The sequence below is a fragment of the Lactuca sativa genome, chromosome 3 (genome assembly GCF_002870075.4).
Source record: "Lactuca sativa cultivar Salinas chromosome 3, Lsat_Salinas_v11, whole genome shotgun sequence".
Classification (NCBI taxonomy): Eukaryota; Viridiplantae; Streptophyta; class Magnoliopsida; order Asterales; family Asteraceae; genus Lactuca; species Lactuca sativa.
The window spans coordinates 189,912,260-189,922,963 of NC_056625.2; positions in this window are offsets into that span (position 1 = coordinate 189,912,260).

Consider the following 10,704-nt stretch of genomic DNA (forward strand, 5'->3'; position numbering starts at 1 on the left):
GATTGAGTAAGACACAAAGCCCTAGTACTGAGGCTGAGATAGCAGAAATGAGTCGACTACCTTATGCTTCAGCTGTAGGATCGATCATGTATGCTATTACGTGTACTCGACCTGATGTAGCCTTTGCTTTAAGCATGGTTAGCAGGTATCAGGGGAACCCTGGCAAGGAACACTGGACTGCGGTAAAGAATATCCTCAAGTACCTGCGAAGGACTAAGGACTGGGTCCTTACCTTTGGTGGGAGTGATGACTTGAGAGTTGTAGGGTATAGTGATGCTAGCTTCCAGACTGATAGGGATAATTTCCGCTCTCAGTCAGGCTGGGTCTTTACCCTAAACGGAGGAGCAATTTCTTGGAAGAGTTCCAAGCAAGTGACAGTGGCAGATTCAACTTGTGAATCAGAGTATATTGCAGCAAGCAAGGCAGCAAAGGAGGCTATATGGATAAAGAACTTCATCGGAGACCTTGGAGTTGTACCAGCTATAAAAGAGCCGATGGAGATTTTCTGTGACAGCAATAGTGCGGTTGCCTTAGCCAAGGAACCAAGGGATCACGGGAGATTCAGACACATCGACAGAAAATACCATTTTATCAGACATCGAATCGAAGAAGGACTCCTCGTGGCGAAGAGGGTATCATCGGATGAGAACCCAGCAGATCCCCTCACGAAGGGACTGAGTAGGGTTAAGCATCTCCACCATGCTCGGAGCATAGGCCTGAATGATGATATAAGTTTTAGTAGTTAGATAAATTTTGAAATTTGTAAAGTGTAATTGACATTAGATGATGAATAAAAGGTGTTTTATTTATGAGTAAAGTGTTGCTATCTCTTGTCGATCGTTTACTATATTTCTTTTGCTTGTTTTGACTTCCAGAATAATTTTGTTTGGTATAACATATTATTCAAACCTCCACAGTCGGTCATATGTCGGAAGTAGGTATGAATCAAGACTGTCATGTTTGGTTGTAGAAGTCTAAGGTGTTGGACAAGGCTACAACAATCATGAGTGCTCATAAGTTCTGAGCATTGGACTCAACACACGCTCACTAGAATCACTTCATGGAATTTTATCTCGAGTGATCGTGAGACGGTAATATCATATAAGTCTTCAAACCTAGAGATATGATTTGTTACTTACAAGTTGGTTATGCATTGATTGTACGAAAACGCATTGGTAACTCGATGTTATAAAACGTGCTTTTGTGTGTAATTCAATGAGTGGTAGAACAAACATATGAGTCAAAGTTTATCTGTTCCTTCTTGGATTAGAAGCTGATATCTGGGCCCCTTGATGATTTTGTTTTGACCTATGTATCGGGCCCGGTCAGAACTAAGTTGATGTGTTCAATTAAGTTCTTTGTCAAACAAATCGGAAATCGGGAAACTAACTGCTGGACAATGAGTAAGACATTGTTCCATGTATTTGTCCGGCTGATATCTAGAACAGAGGATTATATGATCACTTATCTTAAATGGCAAGTTCTAGTTCAGCAGAGTTTAAAGAGCTATGATTGCTGATCGGTTCCTGAAGTCATACTTGCAACTATAGTTATTAGACTTATCCAAGTGGGAGACTGTTGGATATAGTGTCTAAGTTCATAACTATATTTGGTATGTACTTGACCCGACCCGACATGGTCCATTTGGGTTGCATTTCACCCGAACAGTTTATGGATAATATTTGAGAATAGTACAAGTTATGATTTATTAATATATTATAAGTTCTAATATATTAATATAAGATCATATTATTTAATTAGTAGTGATCTATAATTAATCTAGGATTAATTTAGTGATCAAAGATATTACTAATTAAATATGGGCTTCTATATTTATATTGTGTGGGCTAATGCTTATTTGGAATGGGCTAGGCTTGGATGGAAAAGTCCATGGATACTCCATGGAGCATTAACCCATGGATCTCATGGAAATGAAGAGACATGGGTATTAGGGTTTAACCCTAATCCACCACACTATATAAAGGAGGCTTTGGTTCTTGAAATGACACTAGTTGACACTTGTTGAGGTGAGGGCAATTTCAAGATAGTAGTGACTATTCTCTCAAAGTTCCAAGTTTGTGGTGATTTGTGACTTTCATTTGAGGCATCCACACTATTGGTGCTAGGCTCTAGAACTCCAAGCAATCAACTACAACTACAAGGTAAGTATATCTACTAGCTTATTTGATTCATGTTCCCCATGCCATGATAGTTAGGATATAAACCTTGGAAAATTATTTATTTGCATGTATCTTAGACAAACATAGATCCAAGGTTTATTAGGGTTGTATGTACACTTAGGAAGTGTTAGAATGCTCAAAACCCTACAGATACATGTTGGACTAGCTAACGAGCCCAATAGACGCAACACTTAGTACAAAACACATCCCAACAATCTCCCCCTTTGCGTCAAATTGGAGCGAGACTATTTCTTCTTCTTGCTTGGGCCAGCAGCGGGAACTTTCTTCGTAGTATCAAACAGATGTGAGATTAGCGCCAGGATAGTCTGTCTGAACCGAATGTACCATTGAATCATGTCATCAAAGTGATTGACATCATCCGCTGTGTTCTGCTTGCATCTGTGGAGGATCCCCAAAATGTGCTCTAAACAGGCAGTGGTGTATAGATGTTTGTCTGCCAAGGCGAAAAGACATTTCTGTCCTTCGTTCCTAGTAAACACGACCGAGTTCCTCTTCGGGTCAATCTTCCCCATCTGCATCAAGTTGAGATCACTGGCAGAGCCAACAAGAGATATGGCAGGATTCTTCTTGAACACGCTTGCAATTTCCTAATCCATCAATGCAACTTCCATGATGTAGCACACGAGCATCCTCTTGAAGTGGTCGATGATCGGACCGTATTCAGCTTCGTTAGTGAGGAGAATGTTGTGCAAAATAATCCAATCATGGGGATTAAGGTTGGGAAGATCTGCAAGGGAGATAGCATGTTCAGTTTTGTCAGATCCCCGAAGTACCTTGAACCAAACGTTGATGAAGTTGCCTTCACTGTACAGCTTCAAGACCCGAACGTTGACAATTTTCTGAGCGCTCCAAGTCTGATATTGGGGTTGAGCAGCCTTCAGATAAAAACTAATTAAGTCCCGATCAACCTGTGGATGAGGATGAGGGAACTCGGCAACATTGGAGAAGGCATGAAAGATAAACTCCTTTCGGGTCAGTGGCATGTCAAAGTGAGAATCGATAGTATTGGAACGGTCAAAAGAGATCACAGGTTCCAGCCACAAGATACTTGGTGTGTCAATGGCTTCTTTAATCATCCTCTCGAGAGTCCAAGAAGGAAAAAGAGTTTTCGTACTCTCAAGAAGGTCGTGGGCTTCTTTCTGTTTATGTTCGGCTTCTTCAGCCTCTTTTGCCACACGAGCACTGACATCAGCCTCTTTGTCTCGACCTTGACGCTTCAACAGGTCGGCGATAGTCTCTTTATCTTCATCTTCACTCTCCTCAACAATCTTTTTGCCTTTGTCTTTAACACTAGAACCGGAGGCTTGGCCCACTGGATGAGGTTCGGTTGTGTGAGTTGATATTGAGGTAGGAGGTGGTTGAGACATCGGTTCCTTCTCTCCCCCTTGTTTTGGAATGGACACGAAATCAAGGAGCCCTTCGATTTTGCTGAGTAGGGCAAGGGCGGGAGCGAGCTTTTCTGCAAGGGTACGCCTCACAGAGTAGTTGAGAATGGGATCATGTGCTTCAAGAATGTTTAAGATGGCAGAATGGACATCCGAAACACACGATTTTATCACCTCTCTTTCAGATCGAAGAGACTCAATCTCTTGTTGAGAGTTGGAGAGTTGAATGCTCTTGACCTTCAGAGCAGTAGTCTTCCTCGCGAGAGCATCCATTAGAGTGTTCTCGGCAGCTAAGTCTTCTTGATGCTTGGAGAGACGCTCTTCAATGGTTGTGCGGAAAGCTGAGTTGTCGTCAGAAATTGTTTGACGAAGGGAAGCGAAGGACTTCAACTCAGTTGTGACCGATGTTGCCAGCTGGTGGACAATAGGTTCTAGCGTAGTCTTGGCGGCGTCGGCACTCTCCTGTAAAGACTTCAATAGGGAAGAGGCATCAGAGAATAGTTTATCGGCTTTTTCGGTCGCAGCCTGACAGGCTTTTGTGGAGGCATCGATGGCGGTGGTGGCTGAATCAAGAGAAGCTTGCTGAGCTTTGGAGACAGCGTCAACAATTTTCTAAACTACAGCTTCAGATAAGGAAGATTGAGACGTAGAAGAGGAGGCGATGAGCGAATCAAGTTTGTCATGTAGCTCCTTGAGATGCCTCTTTGTGATAGGAGCGTTGTCATCGTCGTCACTTTGAACCTGAAATGGACTGAAATAGACCGAGTCAAAGGTCATGTCCTCCCCGCCAAGGAATGGTTCTTCACCTTATGATGCATGACCAGGAGAAGATGGTGGAGGTGAAGCTGGTGGTTCGGTAGTATGGGTAGGTTCGGTTTGAGTTATTTGTTCGGGTGTAGGTGTGGGTTCGGGTGCTGGTGTGGTTTCGAGTGCGTGAGCATGAACCCCCATATCAGATACGTTGGTTCTTACTTCTGCAGTGGTGGTGGTTGCTTTAGTAAATATTGGTGGTACTGGGATGGAAGTGGTTGGTATTTGTGTATTGGAGGTTATGGGGGGAATAGAAGTAGGAATGGTTTTAGGTGGAGAGAAAATAGGAGAGGTAGAGACATGAACTTCAGGAGTTGGAGATCGTGGTGGAGTGTTACCACGTGGAGAGCCTTCAGAATCAGAACTCTCACCCTCAGACTCGCTTGATGACGAAGCAACGAGCAGCTTTCGCCTTGGTTGGGTTTTTCTCCTCTTCTGTTGTGGAGACTGAGTAGCCCTGGTGGATTTCCTCTTCTTTGGAGACGGGCCTTTAGCTCCCTTGGCCACCTGTTTTCCCTTATCAGCCTTCTTGCCTCTTGGAGCAGGCTTGTCGGCGTCATGAATTGATTTCAGCATCTCCGGAGTAAGATCCCTTGGACCAGAAGGCTTGAAATCCTTGTACGTCCTGATAATCCGGCTATCAGCAGGAACATCCCCTTACATGGTTTCCAGGATAGACCTGTTGAAGGGAAATTTGGAAGCATCTGACACAATGATCTTTGTGGTATGAAAGGTACCGATCGAAGACATTGGAGCACCAGCGACAATGGGGACGTGGTACTTGTCCATCACCCATTTCATGATAAGAGTCCAGAACCGGGCATACGAGATTTCTGAGTGTCTGGAAGTAGAGGAGAGACTCTGAATGAGTTGTTGCCACAGAACTGACCCGTAGTCCATGTTGATGCCATTGTAGATCCCATACATGATGGAGAGAAATAAACGACTGGCTCCATCAGACCCGACACTTCGTTCAGATAAACCCTTGAACAAAACAGTGAACATCCCATTCCACTGTGGAGGTAGGCACGACTTCTTGAATTTTGTCACCGTAGTAAGCACCTCCGTGTATCTCATGTTGTAGAACATGTTGAACAGATGACCCATGGGAATTGATTCTGGATTGACCCTGGAAGAATCCGCGGCAAACCCTAACAACGAGCAAAACCACTGCTTTGAAATCGACGCCTTGTGCTGAAAGACATCGAAGAAGATTCTGTCAACGACCTTGTCGTAGTGAGCAGTAGCAAAGATTTGTGATAGGAACTCCATTGGAACAGTCTCAGCCCTTGAAAGAGCAGGAGCAATTGGAGAATACTTCAGGCACTCCATGATGGGGAACATGAATGCGTCATACGATTGAGGGGTTAAATCAATGATCAAGCTTTGCTGTGGGCGAATGGGCAAAATGTGGGATGTTGCGTGAACTGAAGAAGAATCTGCCATTGCTTCGAAGAAAGTAGAGAAGATGATGAACAGTGAATGGTGAAGAATTTCTGACTCTCTGGAAATATAGGCACGGTAAAGAGGTAAATGGTGGTTTACACTGCCTTTTATAGTGACGGTAAAGGAGAGAGAAAAATCTTTCCAAATCTTCGAGCGGAAAACGAAGGGTTTTTCGGAGTTGACTGACGCGTGACAGTTGGGGCTGTCGATGATCACGCATGAGAGAGAGTGTCAGTCCCTAATTACACGCCTGCCCATCAAGCGCTGTTTGGAGAAGAAACGGTTCCATTTCGCACGCTTTACATTCTGGCGCCGTTTGAAATCAAATCGATTGGACTCCCGCCTGAGTCATCATTTCGTCATCTTATCCTTTAACGGCATCTTTTAAAAATTCTTCCACGTGGATTAAAATGCACCGCAATCTTTCATAACAACCAAGCAAATTAAAACCCCTTGAAATTAATGAAACCATAATTTTGGAAAATCAAAAAGATTTTCGTGTTGAGTGTGTAACAAAAATAAGAAGAAATAAAACAACACTTTTTGAGGGATTATGTGATGTCAATAAAGACACGAAACAATAGATCCCGGGCACGAATCTCTTCCTTTAAAGTCAAGAAAGACCTTAAAGTGTTTGTGAGGTTTCCCGTTGAATAACGATCAGACACTTGTTAAGAAGTGTTGAAAGGCTTCTTTTAATTAGGTTTATATGGGTGGCTTTCGCTTCAATTCAGAGTTCCTGATCTTGAAATAAGACAGAAATCGAACGAAGTACTTGTGAGACCGGTGTAGTCTGTTGAACAAGTAGGTTTGAGATAATTTAATTTGACTAGGAAATATATAAAATCTCAACAAAAATTAAAATAGGATCCCAAGGGAAGAAATGTTATTGTTTTTAACAATTTCACAGGAATCACACAAAAGAAAAAAATTTGAGATTTCATGGAGGTACGTTCGTCAATTCATCAGTGAAAACTAGAGCAAATTAATTGTTCACCGTCAATGCATATTGGGTATTGAATTTTGGGTTTCACTTAGCGTGTAGTAGCACGACATTAAGATCATAAACACAGAAATTGTGTAACCATAAACCTCAGTTGTAATGTCTGAGAGTCTCAACGGTTACGTTGGTGAAACGAATAAGATGGAGAAATGTAATGGAGATGTTGTAAAGAAACCAAAGTACCTCTGCTGTGAATAGAAGGAGCAAACAGAAAACACTTATCTCATGTGAGAAGAGAGTTAGGTAGCTCATGATTAGAATAAATATGATAGCCTAATTGGGAAGACAAGGTTTGTTTATACCAAGTCATTAAGGCTATTATTCAGAATCAGGTGAGGCTTTAGACACATACAGCAACATGCTTCTAGGGACGCTTAGCTAATTAAACAATTTCCCTATAAACGAACACAAAAAATAAAGCCAAAAGGAAAAAATAACAAAATGTTTTTGGAGTTTTTGATAATAAGAAAAAAATAAAAAAAATAAGACATACAAAAAAAAAATTTGGAACCGAACCCGAGCGTTCGGTCTATTTCGGTAGAAAAAAAAAGTATGGGAACTGAACCCGAGCGTTCGGTCTATTTCGGGTGAGAAAAAAATGTTGGAACCTAACCCGAGCGTTCGGTCTATTTCGGGTGAGGAAAAAATGTTGGAACCGAACCCGAGCGTTCGGTCTATTTCGGTTGCCAAAAAAAATTGAGTTTGAAATAGAAAAGAACTTGGAAAATGAGATAAAAGAATCTGGAAAAATAATACAAAAGATATACAACCAAGAAAACTACCTTTGAGTGATAAGCGAAAGTCAGATTTTACAACCGAACCCGAGAGTTCGGTTCATTTCGGTTCATTTCAGCCTACATAAGACCCGAACCCGAATGTTCGGTCTATTTCGCTTCTAACTTTTAGTTTTGAGAAGAAATCTTTGGTACTGACTCTGATTCCATCATACCTAGCCCTTGTAGGATTTTGTTGAAAGATGCTTCAGGAAGAGCTTTGGTGAAGATGTCAGCCAGTTGATCAGTGGTTCGAATAAAGTGAATTTCGACGTTCCCATCTTCCACATGATCCTTAATGAAGTGATACCTCAGTGCTATGTGCTTAGTCTTGGAGTGTTCCACTGGGTTATGACAGATCCTAATTGCACTTTCAGAGTCGCAATACAGTGGGATCTTTTTCGTATTGAGTCCATAGTCCCAGAGCTGGCTTTGGATCCAAATCACTTGAGATGTACAGGAGGCAGCTGCGATGTATTCTGCTTCAGCGGTAGACAGAGATACACAAGTCTGTTTCTTTGATTGCCAGCTAACCAACTTCCCATCAAGGAATTGGCAGCCTCCCGTGGTGCTTTTCCTGTCTAGTCCACAACCTCCAAGGTCTGCGTCAGAGTAGGCTTGAACAAAGAATCCTGAGTTGGATGGATACCATAAGCCTAGAGAGGTAGTTCGCTTAAGATACCGGAGTATGTTCTTCGCTGCAAGCATATGAGGTTCACGAGGATTTGCCTGAAATCTAGCACAGTAACAAACAGAAAACATTATATCAGGCCTGCTTTCAGTAAGGTACATTAGAGAGCCGATTATCTGGTGATATAGCGTAATATCAACTGCTGGCTTATCCAAGGATGGAGTGAGCTTGGTGTCGAACGCCATTGGAACTTTAACCTTTGAGTCTCCCATCATGCCGAATTTCGCAAGGAGAGTCTTGGTGTAGGCTTCCTGGTTAATAAAGATGCCTTCGGGTCCCTGTCTAATATTTAAACCATGGAAAAAGTTAATTAGATCCATTGAGCTCATTTCAAATTTTGTCTCCATCAGCTTTCTGAATTCAGCCGTTAAGCTAGGATTCGTTGAGCCAAAGATGATATCATCGACATAGATTTGAACAATCATAAGGTGGTTACCTTCCTTCTTAAGAAAGAAGGTTGGGTCAACCGAACCTTGTTTGAATTTGGACATCTTTAAAAACTTAGTTAGCATTTCATACCAGGCCCTCGGTGCTTGTTTCAGTCCATATACCGCTTTGTCCAGAACATAACAGTGATTAGGGTATTTTTCATTGACGAATCCAGGAGGTTGCTCCACGTACACCGTTTCTTCAAGTTCTCTATTTAGAAATGCGCACTTGACATCCATTTGGTAGACCTCAAAGTTCTTGTGTGCAGCATAGGCTAGAAATATTCGAACAGATTCCAGCCTAGCTGCAGGAGCAAAAGTTTCCTCATAGTCGATTCGTTCCTCCTGGTAGTATCCTTTCACCACTAGACGAGCTTTGTTTCTTATCACATTGCCTTCCTTGTCCATTTTATTTCTGAAGACCCATTTGAGACCAACAACCGAGGCATCTTGAGGAGTTGGAATGAGGCGCCAAACTTTATTTCTTTCGAACTCATTAAGTTCATCTTGCATAGCTTGAACCCAATCAGAGTGATCAAGAGCAGTGTTTACTGTCTTTGGTTCAACTTTTAAGACGAAGGAGTTAAACATATATAACTCTACCTTTGAAAATAAGGAAGTTTGCTTTGCCTTCAGTTGTGATCGGGTCAGGACATTTTCAAAGACATTACCGATAACCTGTGAAACAGGATGATCTCTGGTCCATTTGACAAGAGGAGGGTAATTTGGATCATAAGATGGATCCAATTCAGCATTTACCAGCTCTTCTAGTTCAGATTGACTATCGTCGTCATAAGACATATCTGCATTCTCCCCCTCGACATATAAGCTTTCAGGTGTATGTTGACTTTCCGGAGCTACAGGAGTTTCAGGTGGTGATGAGCTTTCGGGTGTTGCAGTACTTTCGGGTGTTGTTGTGCTTTCGGGTATTACTGGACTTGCAATTGGGCTTTCGGGTGTAGCTTGAGAGCAGTTCTCCCCCTCAACATGTGAGCCCGGCTGTGTTAACGAAGAGGGATCCTCCCCCTCAACTGAAGCGTCGTGTTATGGAGGGACGTTTGGACATGATCCTCCTTCATTCATTTGCTTGGCAGCATCTTCGATGAGTTGCTTCAGATGATCTACTTTGTTGTCTGTTGCACTAGCTTCAGGGAGAGTAGCCTTCTCTGGTTCATCGAATAATTCAACAAACTTCTCATACAGATTTGCGATCGAGGCTGTGACTTGGCCTGTTTGAGAAAAAATTTCTCCAACTGTTTCTTCTGTGGCCTTCAGCTTTTTGACATAGCTATCATCAAAAGTCACATAATAAGTTTCTTCTATCTTCCTTGAACGCTTGTTTAATACCCGATAGGCTTTCTAAGTGAGAGAATATCCCAGGAAAATCCCTTCATCGGCTTTGACGTCGAACTTGTTACGATGTTCTTTAGAGTTGAAGATGAAACACCGTGAGCCGAATACATGGAAGAATTTGACATTTGGCTTCCTGTTGTTGAGGATCTCATAAGGAGTGAGAGTAAAGCGCTTATTGAGATAAGACTTGTTCTGCGTAAAACATGCTGCAAAAATAGCATCAGCCCAAAAATATAAAGGTAAAGAAGCGAAATTTAGCATGGTTCGGGCCGCCTCACACAAAGATCGGTTTCGTCTTTCGACAATCCCATTTTGTTGAGGGGTGTAGGGAGCTGAGAAGTTGTGACTGGTTCCTTTTTCGGCCAGGAATTCTTCGAATTCTTTATTTTTGAACTCCAGCCCATTGTCGCTTGTGATGTTGCGAACGATTTTCCTCAGTTGCACTTCAACTTGCTTGATGAACTTCTTTAGCTTGACAGTTGCTTCAGATTTGTGCTTCAGAAAGAATACCCATGTAAAACGTGAAGAATCATCAACAATGAGAAGAATATACTTGCTACCGCCAATACATTCGACTGATGATGGACCACATAAGTCAATGTGAATTAGCTCTA